The sequence below is a fragment of the Thermobia domestica genome, chromosome 14 (assembly GCF_964235325.1).
Source record: "Thermobia domestica chromosome 14, izTheDome1.hap1.1, whole genome shotgun sequence".
Classification (NCBI taxonomy): Eukaryota; Metazoa; Arthropoda; class Insecta; order Zygentoma; family Lepismatidae; genus Thermobia; species Thermobia domestica.
Genome location: NC_137467.1, coordinates 140,868,857 through 140,896,727, shown reverse-complemented (window position 1 = coordinate 140,896,727; position 27,871 = coordinate 140,868,857). Strand labels below are relative to the sequence as shown.

Genomic DNA, 27,871 nt, shown 5'->3' with positions numbered 1-27,871 from the left:
TTCCTTATTGAAATGTATAAAAATAACATTAGGTTAGGAACTGACTCCCACCATTGGTATATACTAACGTAAAAATAACATTAGTATGCGTTAAATGCGGAACATTATTAGCGATTGACGAAAAAAAATATGCAAAGATGTTTTCAGATGCGCGAAAGTAATTTAAATAATGTCAAGATTGACAAAAAAAAAAAAAAAAAAATCAATTTTGGGTTTCCAGGAGTACCCCAAAGATATTGTCTATCGGTTTTTATGAAATAGAGTGAATATATCATTTTCGAATGCGCAAAAACAATTTAGATTTTCAGTGAACTCCAACTTGCATCAACAAAATTGTTAATTCGGAAGTCAGAGATTTGTACAGTGTTGTTAAAGAAAAAAATGGTTACCCAGGTGTCTATTAAAGGATATATTTTCATGTTATATATATGGGTCTTTGAGGTCAATATTGGGAATACATTTATTATCATTTCAAAATAATATTATGAAACCACATGTGCATCATCATTTCCGATGACCTGCCATTTCTCTGGCAACTCCATAATCTCGTCGCTATAGAACTTTTGTGGCTTCTGTTCAAAGAATTGTAACACATGTTTTTTTACAAGCTTCTTTTGAAACGTACTTAGCACTATTCAGGGAGTACTCCAGAGACCGAAACAAATGAAGTCTGACGATACCAGATTCGGGCTATACGGTGGATGCACTAAAACCTCCCAGCCGAGTTCTTACAATTTCTGATAGGTCATTAGAAATGTGTGCGATCTGCCGTTGTCAGTGTGGTATGTGACACCTTTTCTGTTAATCAGTTCTGGGCATTTCTTTTTGAATTGTTAGGTGCACTCGCGCTAATTGTCGACAGTATAGATCCGAGCCTATCACTCTGCCCGGCAGCAGCAGCACATACACGATATCCTTCAAATCCCACCAAACGCACAGCATAACCTTCTCGGGCGTTAGTGTGGTCTTTGCCGTAGACCATAGAGCTTCTTGCTTCTACCGCGACGTTTTTCGCACATTGTCGTTATCCACATTTCAACACTTGTGATCAGCCGCCTCAGGTTCAAAAGTAGATTAAGGTACAGGCCTTCATGTAATAGTAAAATTGTTACGAAACGTATGCTTATTTATATTATTATTATTATTATTATTATTATTATTATTATTATTATTATTATTATTATTAGTAGTAGTAGTAGTAGTAGTAGTAGTAGTAGTAGTAGTAGTAAAGAAGGATTTACGTAAATTAACTGAACTATCAATACCTGATCCTGTATCTAATACTACGATTTCCAATATTATAATCATCTGACAAAGAGCTCCTTCGTAGCTAAGTAGTTAACGTATGCACCTTTGGCGTGGGAAACCCAAGGAGCTCATTTGGTTTCGATGCCACATTAAGCTGTAGGTTTACGTCTCTTATAGCCTCTCTGTTGAAAGGAACGCTAACCTCAACATCAAATCAAATCAAACCATCTGACTTGCATAAGCCACGGAATTGATACTGCATACGCGTAGGAACGAGTAAAAATACATTGTATTTTAAATAACCTATTACAATAGTGTTTCTGTGGGATAATAGCAGATATTTCCACATTGAAGGTCATCTCCGGAGTCATGGGAGAAAAGTACTTTTCGTTCTCACAATCCATTCTTTGTATTCTTGTAAAGTCATTAGGTTGGAAGATACGGAGATAATAAGATGGAATAAGCTGAAAAACCTGAGTAGTAGCTCCGCGAAGTGTAGTCGCTAACGCTTTCCCCTTTGGTGCGAACGGTCCTGGGTTCTATTTCCGGTAACTGCAAAAGCTCTTTCAGTCTAGCCACCCTGAGTTATGTTTTCCTCATTCACACCAGGCAAATGCTGGGATGGTACCTAATATAATGGTCTGAGGCTGCTTCCTTCCTTCTTCTTCAATTCCCTTCTTCCTCTCCAGTTCCCTGAGTAGTGTGATCACCAGGGAACGTAATATTTTGTACGTAACAGGCCCATAAATGCCAGAAATCTAATCCCAAACCTGAAGTAAACGAAGATCACAGAGTTGGCCCTTTATAACTGAATTCCACTTTTGCCTCGTTAAAATGTGTGTTTACTTAAAAGAAAGTACAAGTTCAGATCAAAACAGAAAACTATTACAACTGTCCAGGAGCGCATTCAGAAATTTTTGATAAGAGGGATCCAAGCTTTGAGGGATGGTCCAATACTACAAGCCACTACGAACGGGTATTATTCTGCACCCGAAAACACGATAGTAATTGTAAAATACTTCCACGTATATTTTTAAGAAAAAAATTAAATAACTAGATTGTTTTTATAAGAGAAAGAGTACAGATGAAGTGTAAGATCAAATTTTCATGTTACATCAATCGTTTCCATGTTAGCTGTACTTGTCAAGTGTACATGGAAAGTGTTTCCATGTACATTTTCTTAATAAGTAAAGCATATTAAGAAAGTGTACAAATATATGTTGAGTTAGGAAGTTCTGGGGACCCAGACAGGGTGGACCTCCGTGGGTGCGTCCTGGCAACTGTCATATGTAAAGTAACGTTAAGTATCACACTTGAGGTTTAACATATACACATATAAAACAGAAAACGAAATTGTGTGCAATTGGAGAAACTCTGAAATAATTATCAACTACTTTGGTACAAATGTTGAAACGCGTCTAACCGTTAATATTAAACTTAAAATGTGGTACCATACGCTGTAAGAATAATAAGATGGCAGCTGTGAAAGATTGCCGAGATAGCCTACTACAAAGACGGAGATCAAATGTTGGCATGCAATCAACCAACCTTCCCTGTGCAAAAGATAGAGACGTCCTCCATAACAGTAGGATAATCTTATGATAATACGTATCTCATCTTTTCCAAACACAAAAAGAAGAGTTGGTTTTATTGCACCATCGTTCTCATATAAACAATGATACGACCGTAGGCAGAGTCATATCTTCCCCTTTCCCTTCTCCGTATGAATCTTTCCCCGACTCTCAAATCAAGTTTACTTCTTCCCCCGCAGAAACTAATTATAATTATCCAGTGGATATTAGTTCGAGAGTAGACAGAGAGTATACAATAGATTGTTCCCTGGGGTTGGTTGAATGTTTTGTCAGTCTACGATTGAAACGTAACTCCTACTACTCGTGTTCAGTTGTAAAGCTTACCTTGCAGGGATGCTGTAAGAGTAAAATTAATGTTTAAAAGACAATACAGTTTTAAGAGTTTAGCACCAGTTTCTTGCTGATTTCGAGGGATTCTTGCCGACGACAGCTTGTATAAATGATATTTTCAAAAATGAAATTATATTAATAAAATTGTGTAAATTTCTTTTAACTATGATATCTATATATTAAATTGTTAAGTTTATATGTTTGTGGTCAAGAAAAGTGTATATGCTTGTGGACGTTTATATATTTGTCGCCAATTCTTTTGACAATGATATCTCGGAAACCACAAGCTCTAGAAACATATCGTTTTCACTGATCGATTGCATGTTGTGTGTAGATTGTTCAGTTCTAATTGAATATTTTAAAAATGGCCGTTATTTCTTTATTACATTTTTTAAAGGTACACCTGAAATATTGAAATTTTAAAAAGTAAAGAATCATATCCTACGAGTTATATATTTCAACACCACACATTTGTATATGGTGTTAGTATATTTCTTCGGCGTTTATTTCATGGGCAAATGATAATGAAAAACGAAGGATAACCATTTCTCCAGTCTAAGATGAATCTTTATTGTTTGGAGTATTTTGCCCAATTTACACCATATATCACTCACATTATAATTGTTTGTATTTGTAATGTATTTGCTTATTACATCTGCATGCAAGAAGAAAGAAAACACTGGTCATACATGAATTAGACACTCCAACCGGAAGTAGGCTCAAATCTTGCAAACGGTGCGAGATTTTGAAAAAAAAAATCGAAAAAAAATCCCTTTATGATACCCCTTGTCGATTTTTATCAAGACGTCTTTCACTTGTGTCTGTAAAGGGACATATGTAGATGTGAGGAATAACAAGGAGATTCATGCTCATATGTGAATGATGTGCTGTGTAGGGAGCTCAGATTCAGTTAGTTGTTTTATTATATCGCGGTAAAATAACAACGCAGGTGTAATGCATGTCCCTCAACTCTGCAACATGACGAGCTTCTTTTACTACAAGATAATAAGTAGAAATATTAGCAACCAATAGTAAATCTTCTAAAAAAAAATTATACCACAACATGTGACACAGAGAAGATAAATCAGTACGTGGAGGTCAAATGTCAGTATGAATATTATATGTCGCTGTGGATCTTGTAAGCTACGATAAAAGTAATATAAGTTTATAGGAAAGGAAAAGACCTCGTAAATATAGGCTATAAAAAAGTATGGCCAAGATGTTTACTTTATATATACACTACTTACTTAATTACATGATAACCTATTTGACAGCTGTATCAATTTCAATTATTTTTGCAAAGTAACGAGAACTAGTTTTCTCTTCCACACACAGAGATATTTTCATAAAATTACATAGTATCTGCTGCACGAATCAACATACTTCCTCTTACAATTAAAACATTCATTTTTAGTTCGTATCGATCCGAGTTTAATTTCTGAGGAAGTAGTTTGAATTAAACTAAATGACAGATTGACAAGTTATTGAACTGAAGATTTTGCACTGTTTCGCTTTTACTTTGCACGGCTCCATAAGCTGTTCTTTGAATTGTTTCAATTTGCTATGGAGGGTAGCGTGTCACCACGTTTGGCCTAATCCTCGTTTCGTCTAACCAATTATCTGACACTTTTATGACAGATAAATGATAGGATTTGTGTCCGCCATTTTAGGCGAAAAAGGATCCTCGTTTGGCCTAATCCTCGTTACGCCTAAAATGGCGGACAATAAGAAAAAATCGTGGAAATTCAACTAGAGGGAAATTATATAAGAGAAAATTCCCTAGTATATAAAGAATTAAGAAATGCAAAATATATAGATTAATATTATATTAACTATTTTCGAGGAGTTAGGATTACCAAAACTCCTTTATGTATTTACTAGACCATGGATATATACGAATATATATGAGTAGGTGAATAGCAAAACCCGTTAAATTCACATTTTAAAATTTGTGACAAATCGAGAAAAACTGTTTGAACATGTCATAATTGTAAAATAACATTAGAAACTAGAGAACATTAAAAAATTAAGAATAATCTGAGTGTTGGTCTGTCGAAAGCTGTATAATCACACTAGTCTGTGAATTGCGTTATTGAAGAAAATAGTTTGGATTTAACAGGTTTTGCATATGTAAATGGAAATAACAGCTTTTGCATCTGGACGAGCGGCCATTTTTGTTGAGGCTCAAGATACAAAACCTATCAGTTTAACAGTTTAACAGTTTATGAAACTGAATATGGAAGAGGGATTTAACTAGTTTTGCATCTGTATTTCTCAGTTCTTCACATAGTAGGGAATATTTTTTTAAATTTCCCTCTAGTTTTATCTCCACGATTTTTTTATAGTCCACCATTTTAGGCAAAACGAGGATTAGGCCAAACGAGTATCCTTATTTCGCCTAAAATGGCGGACATAAAGCTTATCTTTTATCTGTCATAAAAGTGTCAGATAATTGGTTAGGCGAAACGAGGATTAGGCCAAACGATGCAAGATCGGAGGGTAGCTGCCAAGTACCTCTCGCGCGACCTTCTCATACGTAGTCTAGTGAGGCCATCCTCCCAGGCCTCGCGATATAGGAGAATTTTACTATTTCTAATTCATTCTTAGGATGTAAAATTTTTAGAGATGATAAACCATCATTTTGTAAATCATTTTCATATCCATACTATCAATGTTGCGAAGTGCACTATCATTGATACGAAAAAGTCGAAATTGTTGTGATAAAATAATTTATTCATGCTGGATATGAAATTCTCACCTACACCATTGTCTTCCCAGCAAATTTACTTTTGCTCTAGGCCCGAAAATCAACGGGACGGTCTTGACCTCTCGAATTCACCTCATCTAGAAATTAGTTAGCTGATTGAATCCTACAGTTACTTCCTACAGTTTGAATCTTTATTGGCACCTTGCTAAGTTAGAAACTTCTATCATTTGAATCTAATATTTAATTTGAATAACATTTGTTTCACAGTATTGACCTAAGAAGTACAAGAGCTTCCTTGTAGTTATAGCTATCTTTATGCTTAGAACAACGGTTCAGGAGACCCGGGCTCCACTTTCGCCGAGAGTTCAAGTGGTTCAAAACCCACACGCAAGGTGCATATTCTCGTATAGCCTCGATACTTAAAGGAACCTAAAACAAAATCAACTAACCAAGCAGTACGTTATTATGTAGGGACTACCTTCATTTTAATATTCTCTTTTGCTTTCCCTTAACCCCTTCAGTGCGTAATTTTCAGTGCGTACACCGCTGTAAAAAGTGTAGTTTTTTTCTAGAACTTTGGAATTTGTTACCTTTTAAAAACTTTTGAACCTCTCAAGCAATCATAATGAAATTTTCGGCATTATGATCTTTGTTGCTTCTAATTAGCTACTATAACTTGTCATTGTCGTATTTATGGTTATCATCATCATCATCATCATCATCATCACATGGTTAGGTTACACAAAATTTGGGAATGCCTCCACAGATCAAGCTCAATTTTGCTGTGTTGACTCTTGGGGTTCCTAGGTGAGCGCAAACTCGCTATATATTGTCGGGAATAACATTACTCATACTATGGGCAAGTATATTCGCCATACGCAATACAAAATAGCCAAAGCAAAATGAAAGCGTATATATACGCCATCCGCACACCAGGTGCGTTTTGAAAACACGAGTTAACTCCGCACCCACACCGAAGGGGTTAATTTGAAAAAAAAAAGTAAATTCACAGACATTTCTTTCGCAGAGCATTTTAGCAGGTCTAAAGAATTTGTGTTAATTACACTAGTAGTTTTAAATCGGCTAATAGTTTACACAGTTTAACACCTGATAGTGCAGATAGAGACACCCATAAGCGTTAGGTAGGAAAGTAATAGCGCAGGAAGTGACACCTATAAGCGTTAGGTAGGCAAGTGATAGCGGAGATAGAGACATCTATTATCGTGACTTCTCTTATTAGGATTTGCGTGACGCACACACACTGAGACGTTTGTCCTTTTACTTTTAGGGTAATAATAATGAACAACAAACTAATTTTGAACATTTAATACTTATGAAAAAAATCTGATAACTTTTTACACGGCTTTTCATATAGTAAAGGAATTTGAATTCTATATGTAAGAATGAACATTATAAACTGCACCCATTAACTGCAGATTATAAGAGAAGACAGTTGATTATTATTATTATTATTTCATTTGTGAACAACTAGATTATTATTTTTGGTACGAGAGGTCGCTGATTCGATCCCAGGCTACGTAAGTTTCTGCTGGACAATATCGTGTCCGTGGCTTTTCTCGAGTGTTCTCCTGTTTCTTCCTACATTCTCCTCATCCCACCAATTCTTATATAACAATTCACTTCCATTAGTTATACATCTCCTTTAACCTAAATGACATAATCACGGGACGTCAATTCAGGAATTCATTTCATTATTTTGTAGATGACTACTTTTTTATTGAGTTATTCACAAAATAATATTAATATAAATACATAAATAAATATGGAGTGAGGAGATGGTAAAGAGCATTGAGGCAGGCAAATTTTATAAATTTAAAATGCTATCATAGATAAATCGATCAAGGTTTATGAGGTGATGAAATACTTTCCTCTAGAACCACGAATGACGACTTATAAAGTGATGACGCGACACTTGAAGAAGCAAATCTGAGAATAAAATCTGCGAAGAAGGAAGTTATTTGTCCATGTCTTCCTGTCGCCCAAAGGCAAAAAAGTAATAGGAATGGGTACAAAAATAGGTAGAAGGAAAGTGTTAAGTGTGAATACATTGAACATTATAGTATTTTGAATCGCGATATTCCCGTTAGCATCGCGATTTTACCTGCCGTTTATATTCTCCTTTTGTCCATTCTTGTGGGTTGTTAAATAACAGCTGATGTTTGGCCTTGAAGACTTGAATGCTGCTGACCCACATCTCCTGAAAGAACTGCCTGACGACGATTCTTCTTCCACGGAGAGCGAAAGTGACTGCTTTTCTTTCCATTTCAACACAACTTACTCCTCCAAACCAACCAACAACCTCTCAGCTTATGATGTTCTTGCAAACCACGTTGCATTGCACATACTTGGTATTCCATGGCCAATTACACAATTAATTTGTCATTACCTTGAGGAATCAATTTTAACCTACCAGCTTCTAGTGGGAATACTTGTTTTATAGGAGATGCTTTGAATGTTTATTAGCATCTTGTAAAAGATTCGTACGTATACACTTCTATAAAAACTGTTCGAAAAGCCTACATGAAGAGTTTGAATCCTTGAAGTTGTAAGCATTGTTTCTTCCACCCCTTTTTCAAAAAGGGAAAGACTTCCCGGAATATCTTTGGTCAAGTTAATGCCCTTTAGGACAAGGTCGGATTAATACACTCGAGAGCCGTAGGCTATATTTTCCGGAACCATGCCCCTCCCCAAATGAATTTCAAATATATTTCTACTTATATAGTTTGAGGGTGTCGCTGATACTGATTCTGTTTTAAGGTATGAAAAAAAAATGTATATTTTGAGCTAACTTTTAGACTATTTTGTAACTTAGAACGACCAAATTGTCGTCGATCCAGCTACACAAAGTCTCATTGTTCAATATAAGTTTATACGGGAATATCATTCGAAAAGGAAAACGCATATATCATAATAATCCGTAGTGGAGAAACGCCCACGAGAGAAATATCTATGCTAAGGGATAGTGTTTGTGGTATTTGAAGCAGCGTTTCGAGTTCCCTTTAAACGCTATTTGCAAATGAGAGGGTTACGGTGATGCCAAGTCTTTAGCTCCCTTTCAGCTTCGAGAATATATTTGACGTGGGCCTACAGCTTAACTGTGGTTACCACATGAATTCCAACCGGGAATCAAACCCTGGTCTCCTACACGAAAGGCGCGTATGCTAACCATATAACCACAAGAGAGCTTTAAAACAAACTAATTTACGATTACATAGCAGTCTGGTGCAGGGTACATCTTTCAGCAAATAATGTTCCAATCCAACCTCCTCACATGTTGATTCATCCAGACATTATATATATATATATATATATATATATATATATATATATATATATATATATATATATATATATATATATATATATATATATATATATATAAAGCCCTGTAGGAGTATTTTCAGCTTGCTGTATTGCATGAAATATTAAACTAAATTTAGATTTCTCCCACCCCTGGTGCGTACTGGTTCGATCCCAGCTCTTGCTAAGTGGGCTTTGTTGTGGACAAACACCATGTCAGTGAGTTTTCTCGAGGTTCTCCCGTTTCCTTTCGCTTCTTCATTCTACTATTATCATTCATTTTAATATCACCGTCTTCCTGAGCTTCGTTGCACAATCGTGAGACGTTAAACTTAAAACAAAATCAATTTCACAATAGAGCAGTGTTTAGCTCTCATCCTTCGATTGGGGTTTCAACTATTACTAGAATCGAACGAACTGAAACTGACGCGAACACTATATTGGAAGAATAAAGTTAATTTCTCAGAAGAATAAATGCAGAAAGCTGCACAACACAGAGGTCTGAAATATAGATGCTTCGCGAAATATTTATATAATTTATGGTTGCCTGCGAGAAAAGAGTTGAAGCTGTCCCGCATATATATATATATATATATATATATATATATATATATATATATATATATATATATATATATATATATATATATATTCTATAAGTTTCTACTGGTAGAGCTCTGTCTCGTTTCGTGGGTAACTTAACTAGTTGTTAAGTCAAGATTTCGAAGTTCAGAGCAACATGACGCTGCTATAGGAAACACACGCAGCGTATACGGAGTTCTGCTCAGAGTTGTTAACGATAAAGGAATCGAAAATGTTTTGGATTCCAGTCCCGTCGGAACCTAAATTAAAGTTTTAAATCGGTGTGGGAAAAATAAACACACAAGACTGCACTTATTTAATATAAAAACACATTTACACGTGACGTTTCGATCTTCTAGCCAAGATCCTCATCAGACGTACACTCCGATGAGGATCTTGGCTAGAAGATCGAAACGTCACGTGTAAATGTGTTTTTATATCAAATAAGTGCAGTCTTGTTCAGCAGTGTGTTTATTTTTCTGATTTTATTCGCAAGACGTTGACTATGTGTGTCGGTGTGGGAAGAGAACGTAAAATACATTTTGATATACCGATTCTATTCACGAAACCGAAAATCAAAGTCACATTGAATTACGTTTTGAAACGGTTTCATCATCGTTTACAAACGTCGTTAGATCAAGATAATTACAAGCTGCAAAAGATATTAAACAGATTCGGTTTTTACGGAGAACTGGTGTCAGTACCGGGTCCAAAACTGTTTTATAAGAAAAATCTCTCTCGGTTCCGCGCACGAAATATTTTTTTACGGGAAAATCGGTTCCAGTTCTAGTTCCGGTTCCGAAACCAAAACCTAATAGAACCCATTTCCGTCTGTCGGCCCCGTTACCATTAACGATTTTCTCGGAAAATTAGTTTCAGTGCCGAGTCCGAAACCGCTTTTATTTGAAGCTTTCTTTTAGTTCCGCGTCCAGAATCTTTTTTTCCGAAAAAAAAAATCAGTTCCGAAACTGTGATCCAGTATAGCCCATTTATACCTATCTGTCCAGTTACCATTAGCAAAGATTTTCTCGGAAAATTAGTTTCAGTGCCAGATCCAAAACAGTTTTTATTAGTAACTTTCTTTTGATTCCGCACCCTGAATTTCTTTTTTTTTTTCGGAAAAATCGGTTCCGGTTCTGGAATCGAAACCTAGTAGAACCCATTTACCCTTATTAGTTCCGTTACCTTTAACAACTCTGATTATAGTTACAAAGACTAAGTAAGAGATATCAGGGTAGGCCTATAAGACGATAGAAAGACAATAATAATAATAATAATAATAATAATAATAATAATAATAATAATAATAATAATAATAATAATAATAATAATAATAATAATAATAATAATAATAATAAAGACCTCCGAGAAGTAGGGTGTGTCGAATCTCTACTAGACTTGTTTCGCACATAATAGGATTTAGTGGCACTTTTTGTTGTCATTACGGCGGTTAATCCAGGGTTCATTTAGTCTTAAAGTTACTTAGTTAAATTTTACCTCGTTATTCGTCCGTAAGTTTAATACGAGCACTGCTGTACAGTTTTGAATATCTTACGTAAGTAGATAATTATGGCTTTCGAAGAGCCAGATAAAATAATGCTAACATTTATCAACTGTAAGCAAAGTAATATTTATTATTCTTTTTGAAATTATTATTGAGGGAAAGTAAAATTAAGTATATTAAACTAAATTAAATAAATATGAGTTCTTGGTGCTGAGGGCTGGAACTTGTTTTATAGATCTTACAATAGTTTTTTTTTTTCCTTTTATTCGAATCATAAAATACTATGAATCAAAAACACTGAAATAAATGAAATATAAAATATTTAAAAAAACGCTTAAAAAAAACAAATCGTACAAAAAAGTATAGAAAATAATACCGTTTTCAAGAAAATTATTTTTAAAACATTTTAAATTTATGCAAGCCTAAAACGAAAAGCATAGGGTGCACTCTTATATAAAATTACTTGATAAATTCTTCAAATCTGACTTAATATATTGTTGTCATTCGTTCCGGAATCGATATCTGCGTCCCGACGTCCCGAAAATATTTCTTGGGACGCTTAAATGTCCCAGAATTCAGCGAAGAAAAAAGGAAGAGAATATTATAGTTCGTTTTTTAAAGAGGATTTGGTATATAATTATTCTCTTCTACTTCTGAGTATGACAATTCAAAAGTTGGAAAAAAAAATGAACACACAAAACATGAATTTAATTAAGTTCACGATTTAACTACTTTGACATTGAACAAAGCATTCGTGCAAGTTATTGAGTTGTTAGTTTGTTAACAATAAAAGAAATAAAGTAAAAAAAATAAAAAATAAAAAATAAAGAAAGAAGTCCTTTGAAAATAAACGTCACCAGAACATTTTGCGTATGAATTAACCGTTCAAAAAAAAAGTATATAACACGAGCAGACAAAACGTGTGAAAGGAAACATCATATCTCAAATGAGCGAAAAGCCCGAAACATTACAGATACTGAGAAATAATAATAATTAAAAAAAAATGCTTACCAGGGGGGGGGGGGGATAGACTATCGCTTACGTTTGCTTAACTAGGGAGAAGAAGGTCTCCTACTAAAGTGACTAAAAATGTGATTACGTAATAGGCCTACTTAAACAACTCTATCGAATGGAAGAAAGTAAATTAGTATATAATACTTCTGTTCATTTTAAGCATTTCAAAGATTCATTTTTGAAATACGACAGCCCTAACTTAATATCACAATAAAATGTTACTATTATAATATTGTTTTTCGCAATTAAAATAAATTAACGAATATTTACACACAAAACTACATGAGAATTGCATTTTAAATGAATTGTAAGTGAGAGTGTTCCCTTTTTAATATATATATATATATATATATATATATATATATATATATATATATATATATATATATATATATATATATATATATATATATCGTAGAATTTTGTTTTTGTTTTCTTTCCTATATGCTTGCTAAGACTCGGTATCTTCAGTGATACCAACCTGAAACGTTATAAAGTCCCATTTCCATAGGCAAAAATCCCATTTTGCCTCTGAATTCCTCACGTTATACTAATTAAAAGTATGATATAATGTGAAAAATGAAACTTGTGTCTGTTGTTAACTTTCTACAGTATTTAAATCAAGTATCCGTAAATTTCGAACTTCTTTTCTTATAAAATAGTTTATGCATAACATTTTTCTTAATCGGAAACAAGTAGACTTATATTTTGTTGTGAGAAATGTAGTGTGTGTATATCACAACTGTGAGATTAGCTTCTACTGAACGTATCGATGAAGGAAAAACTTGGTTCTCCACATATTTCCAAACATTTTGAAAGTTAATTATTTCCCGTTTGGTTTCATTCGTCTGTTCGCTTATTTTGTTTTCTTTTCATTTCTTACTTACCCGAGCACAAATTGTGCTTTAGCGATTGGTTTTTTGCACATCACAGCCACTTTCGCAATCATGCACTTTTCTGACAGCAAAGGAAAGGACTTCGTGCAAAGATTTCTGTTTGACGATCAACATTGATTTCACACTTATTAACGTCTCACTATGTTTATTTTCCGCTCGTAGAGAATTTTGTTGTGTGTACATATGAAAAATCCCATTTATATTACCTTTTGTCTCTTTCAGAAAAATTAAGGTAAAAAATCCCACGAAATGGGTTTTTCCCCACAGGTTGGCTCACTGGGTGTCTTTCGAAACTATAATTTAGCTGAGAAAGAGATTCAAAAGTTATTGTTAGTCAATGATGCCAACCTCGAACATTATAAATTCCCACCTCTAGAGGCAGAAATTCCCATATTGGTCTTAAATTTCCCGCGTTATACTAATCACAAAATTAAAAAAAGAAAAATGAAAAATTAGACTTTATGTAATAGCTACATTTTCTTCAATATGTTTCTTCTTATCTTCAATATACACACAAATTTTGATCTACGTTTATCAAATAGTTGATGAATAAATATTTTTCTGAAGTGAAAAAGACTAAAATATTGGGAAAACAAATACATTTTGTCCTCAGGATTTAGCATTTATATAATTCTTTTGTGTCATCATACCGAAATTAACTTAAGAATACTAGAACAACTTTATTCTCCTGTCGTTTTGTATAGAACGTTTTTGAAATTGCCTGTTTCTCATGTTTATTTTGCATTTTTTTTTCCATTAATTACATTACTGTATTTGTATTTTAATTACAATTTACACAATTTCAGTTTACACTTCTTTGAGCTTGCATTTTGAGAATCATAAGTTACTTCTTCACTAGCATTTATTTTCCGGTAACAAAATGGGATAATTAAACACTGATTTTAAGATTATTGACGAGTCATTGATCTATTTACGCCCATAGTTTTTTTTTTTCTGTCGATGAAATATCCCATATTTGTTGCCAATTGCAACAGAAATTCTCTTTTATCACTTCCCGTGAACTGATAAATTAAAAAGAAAAAAGTTTACAAGTTCATATATAACAAATTTGGAGTATTTGTAAATGACATTTACTATTATTATACGCTATTCTTTGACTTGCAATGTTTCAATCGTGTCCTCAAATCTTCAAATCTTAAAACTTTCTATTTAACTCATTTCCTGACGTCAAACAATTATGAAAATTTGCACAACAACATAAGTTGGGTGACAATACAATTAATATTCCATTGTTACTTATATGCTATTAATATATATTGAGAACACGATTCAAACATTGCAAGTCAAAGAATAGCATATAATAATAGTAAATGTCATTTATAAATACTAGAGATATTACTTCAAATTTGTTATATATAAACTTGTAAACTTTTTTCTTTTTTAAATTATCAGTTCTACACTAATTTTACAGGACTAGTACGTGCTGTGAAATAGATGAAGAACATTCAGTTGGGTGATACATTGTCAATAACTACATTGGTACTGGCTCTAATCACTGTTTCTGGTTTTCCAGATTGGAATTCACTATTCTTAATTCCAAAAGGTTTCCCAATTGCCTCACAGTGGTGAGTAAAGGCGCATCCAGAGGGGGTGAAGAACTGTTCGTCCCCCTCAGCGGCACAGGCACCAGTGTTGCAAAAGCTCGGTAATAGCGAAAACAGAATTTTTCACCGCCCCCCACCCCGAGGAGTCCGTCTTGGATCTGCCCCTGATGCTGAAACAATATCGAAAACCCTTGCTCCCCCATCGAGATTCGAATTCAGAACCAAACGCACTAAACACACTTCCCCTGACCAGTCGAATACAATGACTGTTGATAGAAAATATAATTAGCAATACATGGGAAGATAGAACGTGCAGTACATAGCTACTACAAACCTTACTAATGTAGATAGTACTTTCTTAATAAAGCACCAAACAACTTGTCATACACAACCACTATACAAGTCACATTCTTGTGAACCTAACAAACGAAGCAGAGAGAAACAACTGCTGCTCCTCGTACTTTTCCAAGTGCTCAAACACGCATGGGACATTATTTGCTAAGTCCTTGAATGGCAGCCATTATGCAAGGTTACACGAGGCTTCTAGTCTTGCTTTTACGAAAACAAATAAGAGCTAATAAGCACAGCATAAACTGCACTTCGAGAAATTATATAATCGTCATGAGAGCTTCTTCTTTAAATATAGCTGTGTATTGAAACCTATTCTAAACTTTTCACTTTAATGACTTGTTTATTTACTCCTTTTGCTTATCACATACTGAGCATCTTTTCCAGTTTTGCTTTTGACGAAACTAGAAATGTGGACGAAACTAAATGTCCTATTTTTAGAAGTTATACGAGTAAGTTGTAGTTTTACTTTCATACAGTGACTAAAATCAGAATGACGGCGCAAAATAAAGTGATCATTTTCCTGAAGGCTTCCAAACGTATTTTGTTGTAATTGAGTTGCGTAACTAATTAGTTGGTTGGAAGAAGTTTAGCGTCCGTTTATCAGCACCAAGACGTCAATCTATAGTTTAAGATGGAATCCGGGAATTACTCCCAAATGCGCCCAATTTCAATTCCTTCCCATCGGGAAGCACCACCAATAGGGTACATATACGATATAGAGCTTTCGCAAAATTAATGCAAAATTTCAGGTACCTGTACATTCATACATGACTGCTGCCATAAAACAAGCTATCTGTGTGTTACGTTCATTTGAAAGCTTTGGCTACATAGAAATTATATTTTAGTCCTGACAAGATAGAACACGAGTTTCGCCAAATCTACTTCAACATATCATAACTCGGTCTCAGAGGCGCAAAGGGAAAGTGCACTATAAAGTGAAATGTTGTTTATAATAATTCTGTTGAGGAGACTTAAGTTTGGAAGGTAAGGAAGGTAATGTATATCGTTCTGCTGTTTATGACAGTTAATTGAAAGTAGTCACCTAAACACTGACGGAAGCAGACATCAGAGATTGCGAAAAGGCACAATGGCTCAGTGGTATAGCGCTCACTTCTGATGCCAGGGGTCTCTGGTTTAATCCCATGCCAAGTGAGTTTGTGCTTGACAACATCGTGTCTGTGTGATTTTTAGAGGTTTTCCTATTTTCTCTCACATTCTCATTCCACAAATTATTTCAGAATCATTTGCTTTCATTTAACGGCGCCGACTTTCTAAATTTGTGTGGATGAATATCAATGGCGGGGCCTGTTAGCCTATATGTTTTCATGGAAGTCTCGATATTTGGTTGATATATTTTTAGTTAAAATCTTTTATGAACACTGTCATAAAGGCCTGTGATGTGATAAAGTAAAATATATTGGTATTATAAGGATAAGCTGAGGCTGCCCTAGCTCAGTCGGTAACCCTAACAGCACAGGATGTGCTAGGCATGTACCATTTAGGTGTCTCAGCTACTTTTTAGGTACCCGGCACTTGGCACATATGATATTCATGTGCTAAGTATGTACTTCGGCTACCTACAGTTTTAGGTACTTGTTACACCTAATTGATATTTGCAACTATGTACCAGAAATGTAGCATTTATATACCTGGCTCAGTTTCGCACTCTAACAGTCATTTGTTTTTATGTCGTCACTTGGGACATATATCTGTCATGTTCTAGGTACGTCCTTGAGGTACATACTGTTTCAGATACTCTAACAGCACAAGATGTGCTACGCGTGCTACATTTAAGTGTTCTAAATTTATCTCCCAGATTTGATGCATTTGTTGCTTCTTTTTCTAAGCGATTGTGTATGTACTATAGCAACAAACGCATCAACTTTATTAGATGGAAACTGTCGCCGATCATTTGAAAGTGAATATGGAAGAACCATGAAATAAAGTAAATAGACACTCGCCATTTTGTTATAAAATTACATAGCGAGTAGATTTTATCTGATCCCAAACTGTTATTGTCGAATATACGCGGTTAAAGAAGCACTCTGATTAGCCAAATTGAAAAGACCTCAACAATTTATCCCTCTACAAGTTACATTGTCTTCATCGCTTCCGTCCAAGTCGGTAGAGCACGCGGCTAGTAATCCAAAGGTTGGTGGTTCGCGCCCACCTTACCCTGGGGTAATTTGTTTTCACTTGTTTAAAGTTTTTTTTTAGAGTTACCTTAATGTAAACACACTACGCATATGAGCGATTTAACATATTTTGGGGCAATAATTTTGTGGTTCATTGACGCTTACAGCAAGGGGAACATACCTAGAACATACTAGGCACGTTTCCCAGGTACATGTCAGGCATGTGCCTAGGGTCGGACATAGACTGTGACTATCACTTGCCATCCATGTGATTTCTCTCTCATAGGTACATACATAAGACACATACTGAGCACATTCCCATGTACCTGAGGGAAGATGATAGGCATATGCCTGCTATGTACTTGTGCTGTTAGGGAATACAGCTGACTGGATTCGAACCTGGGTCCAAGCTAAAAATCTTGTGGGCGCCGGAGCACCTACATAGTCGGCGCGCATGCTTTCATTAATCGTCTGTCTCCTTTAGCGTAACAGGCATAACCATGGGACGTAGAACTACAAATCTCACTGGGGAGAAACTCAACCACTCCTATGTTAAAATCATAACCAGTTGATTTTTTGACCGTAGCACAGCATTTGGAGAAACTATGAAAGGTGAAGTGGATGTTACAAGAATTGACAAGAACCATTGGCATTTTGAAATTTGCCTTTTGCTCCTTTTGAGCAACAAAAGCCATGCATTTCTTGATCACATTAAAATTGAAGCATACAAGAAAAAATGTGATCTCCGTAACTGTAGTGATCCACTACAGCTCACTTAATCACGATCAAGAAGTATTTAGGAAATCGATTGAATGCGCTAAAAATTCTGACTTCTATGTTTAGCATTGGTAAATTGACCAGTGGGAAAGGGCTAATCATGACATGTGACAATAACGTGGAAAAATGATGCTGGAGGAGTTACGTACACGTAATGCGATAGAAAATTCTTTCTTATCTATCATGCTCACCAGAATTTGCCAACTGACTTTCACTTTTTCCGATATCTAGACATTAATTTGATTTTAGTTTAGCGTCCCTTTCAGCAACGAGGCTATATGAGACATGGACCTACTGATTAACGTGGAATCCGAACCACATGAGCTCCCGCCGGGAATCGAACCCGGGTCTCCCACGCCAAAGGCGCGTACGCTAACCGCTTAGCCACGGAGGAGCTCATCTAGACATTAAAACTCATCCAGTACTCAGAATGCCTTTGAGGAGTTTATGCACCCCAGAACCAAAGATTTTATACTACTCACATCAGATTAATATCGCTTTTATTTGATAGTACTGTGTTGGTGAGCCTTCTTATTTTCGATCAATTCCGTTCACTAGTTAAGGCAATAAAAATTTGCTGTTCAAAATCCTGCATTAACTTTGCAGCAACCCAATATATTGTAATATTTTTTTGTAATTCAATACAAGTATTATAAGTAGACTACAAATGCAGTCAATAATCCGTGAATCAAATTTAAAATTAAACACTTTTGGTCGTATCAAATGACTTCACTACAGATACGTTTAGAATTAAGTCAGTTTTCTGAGCACTTTTTAGAGCGTGTTGAACCATATGTGTGTGAAGGATATGAAATTCAACAAGGTCTATTTTAAAGGAATTTCATGAATTCGATTTACTTGTAATGGTTGACAAAACATAGATAGCTATAATGGCTAACTTTATAGCTAATGTCAAAATAACTACTTCACTGGTAACACTAACTTGTCAGCTAGAAGCAAAGGAACCTTTACGATGAAGAATTACCAAAGTTACGAATCTGAGTTGAGAGTATGCTTGTATGGTTGTCATAGTTACTTCATTCTCACTTCCTATTTTCTGCAACATCTAGAGCGCTATGTTGACGAATACGCTAGAAAGAAATCGAGTCAATATTCAGTAACCACCATTGGAAAGCCAAATAGGCTATAGTGCTGGCAAAATGTCTTGAGCCGTGGCAAAAATGTGAACTAAAGCTCATACCCTCGACACACCCACGCGTTGAGCCAATAAGGGTTCAGCTACTGCTAAGCGAGAGAGTCTTACAGCCGTCTGCGCCAAAGGCAGTGGAACTCCTTCAGCCGATAGCAGCGCTTGGAACCGAAGACTAGGTGTCAAGTCAATGTGGTATATTTATAATAAATAATTCAGTTTCCAGTGGTTATGATTTTAACATAGGAGTGGTTGCTCTCTTATAACGATTTGATGACATACAATATGGCTCACAGTGACCTCGCGTAACGTAGTCGCTAACGCTCTTGCCTTCGGTGCGAGCGGTCCCGGGTTCGATTCCTGGTGGTGGCACTCGGTCGAACAAGTGTAAAAAGCTTTTTCAGGCCGGGTTGGTACCTAACTTGTAGGTCCCGGGCCGCTTTTTTTCTTCCCTTCTTTCTTCCCTTTCTCCGGATTATGTGCTCATCGAGGGACGTCATCCCTCATACGTTATGGGCTAATGGCCACAGGTACCGAACTCCCAGAAATCTAGAAATCCTAAATCCTAAATATGGCTCACAATCAATATATAAAAAGTATAATGTTTTCAAAATTCATTTTAGAAATCATTCAAACTATATTTATTATTATGGATTTCATATTTATTAATGTGAAATTTATAATATTTCATATTTTAGAAAGTCTATTCTTTTTTAAAATCATGATGACGCGGCGGGTCAATCGGGTCATAGGAAAACCGTCACTGCTTTTGTACGAGATTATTCAATAAAAGTATAGCATTACTTTAACTTATACATATATTTGCATATGTGATCTAATGCGTAGTGGTAACAAGAAAGTTAAGTCAATGAGAAAATTTAAATATATACACCGTATTTTAGTCGCAGGCTCACAAAGAAGTCTACAATTTGAGAGTTTTAGCGAACAGTTTTAAGGAAGATTATAATATATTAAAAGAGGGAGGGATGGATGAAGAAAGTTTCACTATGCGGAACTTGACAAAATGTAGTTTCTTCTCAGTGAATATGGCATATCATGTGGATTGTAAGATTAAAAATCCTTCACTCTTTAAAAAAGAAGATAAATTTACAAGAAAAATGTAACAATCTTTTTGCCAAGCAGCAATATAAATCATTTTACCTAGTTTTTGTAAAATAAATTACATGATTCCTGGTAAAAAAAAATAAAATAAAATAAAAATCTAAATATCTCGCAGAAATAGATTCCCTAGTAAATCTTTGAGTCATATGTTATAAAATAATAATAAATTAAGTAAATAAAAAAAATGTTTACATTTCAACCAATTATTCTTACTTTTTTAACAAGTATGTTTTTATGCGTGCCACACACAAACAAGCGCCATGTTGTTACTGTTGTCAGAGCAGTTTACTTTTAAAAAAATATTTATGTAAGAATAACATATACCTGAGAGAGCATTAGGTGATTTGTAGGAAAAACAAAATTTATCGACTTACAAGCTGAAGAGTGGAATGTTTTTATCAGGAATTTTGTACGATATTTTCACTCTTTTTTTTTCTTTCAGTGTTGGACATGACATGCTCAGAGGCTTGTTTTGAATTTGATTTGAGTCTAGCGTTCCTTTTAGAAGTGAGGCTATCAGAGACGAGGACCTCCCGCGTAATGTGGAATCCAAACCACATGAGCTTCTGTGAAAATCGAACTGGATTGTCACGTGCCAAAGGCGCGCACTCTGTCCAATAGTCACGATGGAGCTCGTGGGGTTCATATGTTTGATTCCAACGTGGGAAGAGAGATTGAATCCGGTCCAATTGGCAGGTGCACAGATAATCACTTAAGGCCGCTTCCCATCACACTAATTCTTCTCGAGAATTACAAGACGGTCTCTCCAGTCCGACAAGATTATCGAAATCATGAGCTAGTGGCTTTGCTATATATTCCCTTAACTTTTGTGTCTGGTTTAAGACATGTTACATTATGAAACAGAAATTGGTCATAGGTAACACTATACCATACGTTATAGCCTACCAGTGATGGGCAAACTACAGCCCGCAGGCCAAATATGGCTCTCTGAAAGATTCTATCCGGCGTACGACATGATTCCTTATGTGAATAGTGTAAAGAAGAATATGGTTGCTTCGAAATACTTGTGTTGGAAACAACTGAGAGATGCGGATTTAACACTTCTAAAAAAGTAGTGCATCCCAGTTAGAGCCAGATAATGAGAAACTTCAAGGGCTTAGAATCACAAAAAATTTGTAAATGTATCATTATTGTTTTTAATAAATTATTCTGGACCACCAATTTTTTTCTTTTTTCTTTGGACCGCTCTTTAAAAAGTGTGTCCATCACTGATTTATACCGTATCATTCGCACTAACACATACTGAGACTAACAATAGATATTTTCATATTAGAACATTCAATATTGGACACTTTTCCGTTAATATTTAGAAGTATATTGAGATTGACATGTACGGTAGTTTGTCAAAGCTGGGAGATACACGACAAAATCTTTGATGCAGCTTTGTGTGATCCTTAAGTACATACACATACAAAAGTAGACTGCTCTTAATTGCTCACAATGTTTCTCGTGTGGTCGTGGGGATTCCCGTTTCCGTCCTTTTGTCTTTATTTCACCAACTTCACAATTACACTTCATTTTCATTTAATGACGCCTATAGGGTGTGTGTTAGGCTATCGGGTATAATCAAAGAACGTTAGTATATTATTTAAACTTAGTTTCAAGGTTAAGATATGAAGAGATGATGATGATCCTGTAAGTAGTTGGTGTGCTGGAAAGACAGCAGCAAGAAACTTATAGATTTAGGAGTAGGATAACTCGTTTAGCGATAGTGATGAACTGTACGTAATTATTACAAATTGATGAATTTAGTTTGATTGCCTTAAAAAGAAGAAAAAGAGGAAAGACGGAAACTAATAAAAAGTTGGAACGGACCAGAGTTACAAAGAGAAGAAAGAAAGAAAAGAAAAGAATCAGGCCCATTTTAAAAAGAGAGAATAATTAGAACCAGACAACCTTGAAGACAGGTATTTTCACTTGATTTATAAAATAGTTAAGATTGCATTATGATCCCTCGAAGATAGATTTCATAACAATCGTTCATAAACACTGCTATACTAAACTTTCATCCAAGAATTTATTTCGTGTAGAATACTGTTATCCAAAAGAAAATTAAACATACAGTGTAACTCCGAAATGAAATGAAATCTTTGAGTTTTACGTTCCACGATTATGCCGGTTAGGCTAAAGGAGACGGTGATGATGAGTAATGAATGAAATGGTGGAATGAAGAAAGTGGGAGGAAATGGGAGAACCCCGAGAAAACCCACGCACACGCCGTTTATCCACCACAAAGTTCACTTGGCAGGGCTGGGATCGAACCTGGGACCCCAAGCACTCAACGCTCAACCACTGAGCCACCGCGGCCCCACAGTGTAACTCCGATTTTATGTTCGGACATTTAACGAATCCCTACATTTAACGACTACATTAAGTTGGTCCCTCAAAATAGCGCTATATATAGCCTATATAGCTCATTTAATTTCGTATTCAATAAAAAACAACATGTTAGTAAGTTTCCTGCACTTAACGAAAAGAAGTGCGGAAGAAACATTGTTAGTAAATATGTAAAAAGTATTCATATACATTACTCATGGGACACCTAGGACCGATAAATTCAAGTGTCTATGGAAATTTCCATAACAATGTCTTCCTTTTCCTTATTCCAGTTTCATCTACTGCCAAAGGAAAACTGTTCTTCCCGTTACATCTTTCTCCGTCTCGCCTACGCTCAATCAACAAGGAATATTAAGCGTCTAAAGGAATTGTCGTACGAAGATCTATTAAGAGTCTTCATCCCGGCGAAATTAAAATACCGCTAATTTTACAGTAATTATGTGATATCTTCAAATAGGTAAAAGATAATCGAAATGTGGAACAAGAGCGCCCTAGACAATATTATTTTACATGAGAAACCGTTATCACGACTCACTTATCTGCTTTCGATTTCGAGCCATTTTGAAAATCGGCATTTATTTTCGCGTTTCTAAACAGCTGAAAACGGAAAGCCACTAGGTGACTTGTGATAACGGTACCTCACGCAAAATAATATTGTCTAGGGCGCTCTTGTTCCATATTTCAATTATCTTTTATCTATTTGAAGATATCACATAATTACTGTAAAATTAGCGGTATTTTAATTTCGCCGGGATGAAGACTCTTAAGAAAATTCGTTTTCATCGTAAACAGCAGCAACAGCCGTCCGTAACAACAAAGTTCCCTAAGACTGCCTGAGCAAAATCTCGGCACGAGATTGAACCTATCACATAAGTGTTATTTTGGGTTGTTAATGGAAACTGAATTGAAAATATTTTAGATTCAGATACCAGAACCCAAATAAATGTTTCAATCCGGTTCTGTTCTGGCAATAGAACCAAAATTCATTTCAACATATCGGTTCTGTTCCCGAAACTAAAAACCCACGGTGTTTTGGGTTCCAGTACCTAAATAAACGTTTTAATTCAGTTCTGCTGTGGAACCAGTGTCGGATCCAGGGGAGAAAGATCGGGGCGATTGCCTCCCCCCCAGAAGAGAAATCTTTCTTATTTTATATATATAAATAAAACCCATCCCAGAGTTTGGAGCTCTTAAAAGTAGCTCTAAGTAGCAATATTACAAACCACCGCCCCCCAGAAGTCCGTCCTGGATCCGCCCCTGTCTGGAATAGAACCAAAATAAAATTTTACATATCACGAAACTCAATAACAGTGTTTTAGGTTCCGGTACCAGAACTTAAATAAAAGTTTTAATTCGATGCGGTTTTAGGAACAGAACCGAAATATGATTTGTTTCGACGTAATGGTTCGTTCAGAGAAAAGAAAAGCATAAGCTGTGTTTCGATCATATCCGAAAACTAAGGTCATATTGAAATATGTTTTGAAATAGTTTAATTCAAATTGGTTCCCTCGTAATTATCTTGCAAATTGTTAATGGTAATCGCAGATATGCAGTAATACTCTTTGAATATTCGTTGAATATTGAAATCAAACATTCGGAATGTATTCTGATTCGATCAGCTTGAATACTTAAAGAATATTAAGGAAATATTCAGCGAATGTGGAAAAGTAATATCCAGGGATCGTTCGTGGAATCTTCACCGTCTCTGTAGTCGACTAAATGTCAAGATAATCTTGGATATTAACAACGAAACGTGCTCTGGTATCACAGGTTTATGGAAATTTTTATCTCCTTGTCTATTTATACTTATTTCAAAGTCAGAGTGGGATGTCAATGTCACTCATATTATTGCATGTCATCTCTATTCCATGACAGAAAGACCCGAACAAAAGGGAGATGACAAAAGAGCACGAGTCAAAAGGGCCCTTGTTAAAACGGCTCCGCATCTAAAAAGGCCCGGGTCGATACGTCCCTGTGTCAGAAAAGCCCGCACCAAAACAGCCCCTCGTAAGTAGGGAGCGGTTAAAAAGTCTGTTTGATTAAACGACACGGATGAAAAGGATCCCACGCTAAATGAATCCCGTTCAAAAAAGCGCCACATCAGCAGGCCCATGACCAAAGGACCCCATTTCAGAAAGACTACACTTCAGAAAAGATCATGTCCAAAAAGGCCTCGCATTAAGAGAGTCTGAAACGATTTCTTCCTGTTTCGCCTACTAGCATCGCAGTGATATTTATCAAGATTTCTACGTTATCAAGATGGTAGGTGAAACATGAATTCCTATTTTACCTATTCCTGTTTCGCCTACTATTAAGACAAAGGGAAATCTGGGGATTTTAGCTTTATATGAATCCAGGATATTGATTTAATGCAAGTCACCTAAAGGAAATAAAAACATTTTAGCATGAAATAAAACTAAGTGATCAGGATGAAAAGAAATTAAGAATAGAGAAGAGCTATGTTATTGTACACGTTCATTTATTTGTACATTTTTTTCCGTGGTACCGTCATAGATCTACCCAGTTTTCTAAATGTATACAATAGGATACAGTATCAATTTAATCCATTGAACCTGTAGCTGTAGATTTTAATCTCTCCTTCAAAGGATTAATTCGATGATCTAAGCGTTTGTACTTCAATTTATGCACTTTTGTCCGCTCCTTACCTCCAGTAACAACATTAGACTTTCATTCTCCTGTTGTCCTTGCTTCAATAACTCCAACAATGTAAATATATTAGGGTGATCATGAGACATTTTTTATTTTTTAATTCAGTTTTGAATGTTATCCCTCATCGTTCTTGCCCATTTGTCATTTGTTAATATTTCATACAATACAATAAAAATAAATGGGTGAGTAGGGTAACTATGAAATTTTCTTCACTCTTCCACTTAGTCAGGGTCGGATTTAGGGGGGTGAACCGGAGCACGTGCACCCCCCTCCGTTCTGAATATACACTATCTAAAGTGAGAAACTGGCAGTGGAAATAGCAATACTTTCCTAAAATTTCATGTCATGTTTCCGTTTCGGGCTTAAAAGAAAGCGGTTTTGCTAAACACAATAGTTTAAGTCAGTTCCTCATAAACATCACAGATGCCTAAGGCATTAAAAAAATTAAATTTGATTCAAATGTATTGATAGTTATTGGTGCACCCCCTCAGAAAATCCTGGATCCGGTCGTGGTCTTAGCTATTCCACTGTTCATTGGTGAAATCTGACAAACCAACTCTGTGCCTATTATACTACGAAAGTCTGTGGCTTGCACTACAATAGCAATAACCCCTCCTCCAAAATTATTATTATTATTATTAATAATAATAATAAAAACTAAATACCACTGTGTTGTGCCTTACAACAAAGAAATGAACGTACCTATACTGTAAATCTTTGGTTGAATTAGGATCCTCGATTACCCTGTTCGTCATCTTATCCACTAAACGTCTGGCTTCAATTAACGTTCCTTGCGGCTCGTGCGAATGTACACCTGACGATTTTATGGGTTCATCTCCAAGAAGAACTACAGTGGTTTTTCATCTGAGTGTACATTTCATGTAAGTCTTCTCACCATTACGCCTGTTAATCCGATATAAATTATTTCTACATTCAAAAAGTTTGCCTACACGCTTAGTGTTAGCGAAGTTTGACATATCTATGAGGATAAAGACACTTGTTACAAAAAATATTCTCTCAAAACACTTAGAAGACAATTCTATCTATAATTTTAAAAGATGTGCGGCACGGGTCCCGGAAAAAGTCTAGAAAATTTCTGAGCTTTTATGCGTACCTTGGTTACATATCTAAATGATTTCTATCCGGAAAAGGTTAAGAGAACTACCATATGTGGAAGTAAATGTATTGAAACAGTTTTTAATTAGTATACGCCATATCTTAAATCACAACGGGATAGACTAATCATGTTGCATAATATTGCCAACACTACAGGATCACGGACTGATAAGGAAAAATATAAAACTGCTAAAAAAAAGATATACAGAAAAGAGATAAGCAGCAAAAATTACTACAAATTAAAACGATAAATAATTCACAGAATAAACATGCAGCAGTTAGGTCTATAATTAATAAGGGCATTGGAAAACGCACTGTCCGAGACCCATACCAATATTGATAAACGAGTTCAATGAATATTTTGTGAACAACAGAATTAAATGATGAATCAAAAGATAAAAGCTGTTTCTCCAAAAATCAAGATTTTGGCTTTAGAACTTTATTAGCACAGCAAAATGTACGTAACATTGAGTCAATTTTTTCATGGACTGTAATTAATACCAGAACAGTTTTATCAATCGTTAGCAGTGTTGGGTAAGTTACTTGTAAAAATGTAACGCGTTACAAGTTACTTTACTTTCTCTTAAAATGTAACGCGTTACTAACGCGTTACTTGCCCAAAAAAGTAACTGTTACTTTACTTCGAAAGTAACGCGTTACTAACGCGTTACTTTTAGGTGGGAAACTTTGAATGTGTGAAAAAATCTTATTACTTTAATTTTCCGTACTACTATTACTGTCGCTATTTTATTTTTATTTTTATTTTTATTATTATTATTATTATTATTATTATTATTATTATTATTATTATTATTATTATTATTATTATTATTATTATTATTATTATTATTATTATTATTATTATTATTGCACGTTCTGAATTGCTTTATGTAAATGCAAGAACAAATTTTTACTTGACAGCTATATGAATATTTTCATATAATGTAACATTGAATAAAATGCCATACTGCGTTACTCATAGGGATGGGCTACGGTGATGAGACGTACTGATTTTCGCAGTACAGTACTGTTTTTCAAAGAGCTGTCCTGCGTGTTGCGAAGACGTCTAGAAAGTCGAGAAATATCCTTCTTTTAAATGTTCTGCGAAATGTCCAGAGTTAATTTATTTGCAATATCTTAATGTTTCATTCTTTATTCACATTTCGAATCAAAGGCACTCTTTTCCTGAATGATGAACCGCTGTGTTTTTTTAACACTCCTCAAAAGACTAGGGATGGAGAATAATCAACAAACCTTTTTTTTTTTTTTTTTAACAATACATTCATTGCTTTTACTGAGAAGGGCTTGTTGAGATATCGGTAAGGTAGGAAAAAGTTTATTTTTCTACTTATGTTAGTGATGATCAAGTTAAGTACCTGTAGAAGTTTCCTTGTGCAGGTCTAAATTTTCTCTCATTTCTGAAAATAATACCA

The 27,871-nt window shown here is 35.2% G+C and overlaps 1 protein-coding gene across 3 annotated transcripts in view; it reads right to left on the bottom strand.

The window, feature by feature from the left end:
• The window catches only part of tsl (membrane-attack complex domain containing protein torso-like), a 182,328-nt gene that overhangs the window by 51,344 nt on the left and 103,113 nt on the right, over window positions 1–27,871 (bottom strand). Inside the window, exon 1 of one of the 3 annotated variants that reach the window (XM_081738924.1) lies at window positions 15,094–15,243. The exons of the other annotated variants lie outside the window; for them this stretch is intronic. The gene's annotated coding sequence lies outside the window, so the exon portion shown is untranslated. Of the gene's footprint in view, window positions 1–15,093; window positions 15,244–27,871 lie in introns of those variants that run through there. 3 annotated transcript variants of the gene reach the window in all.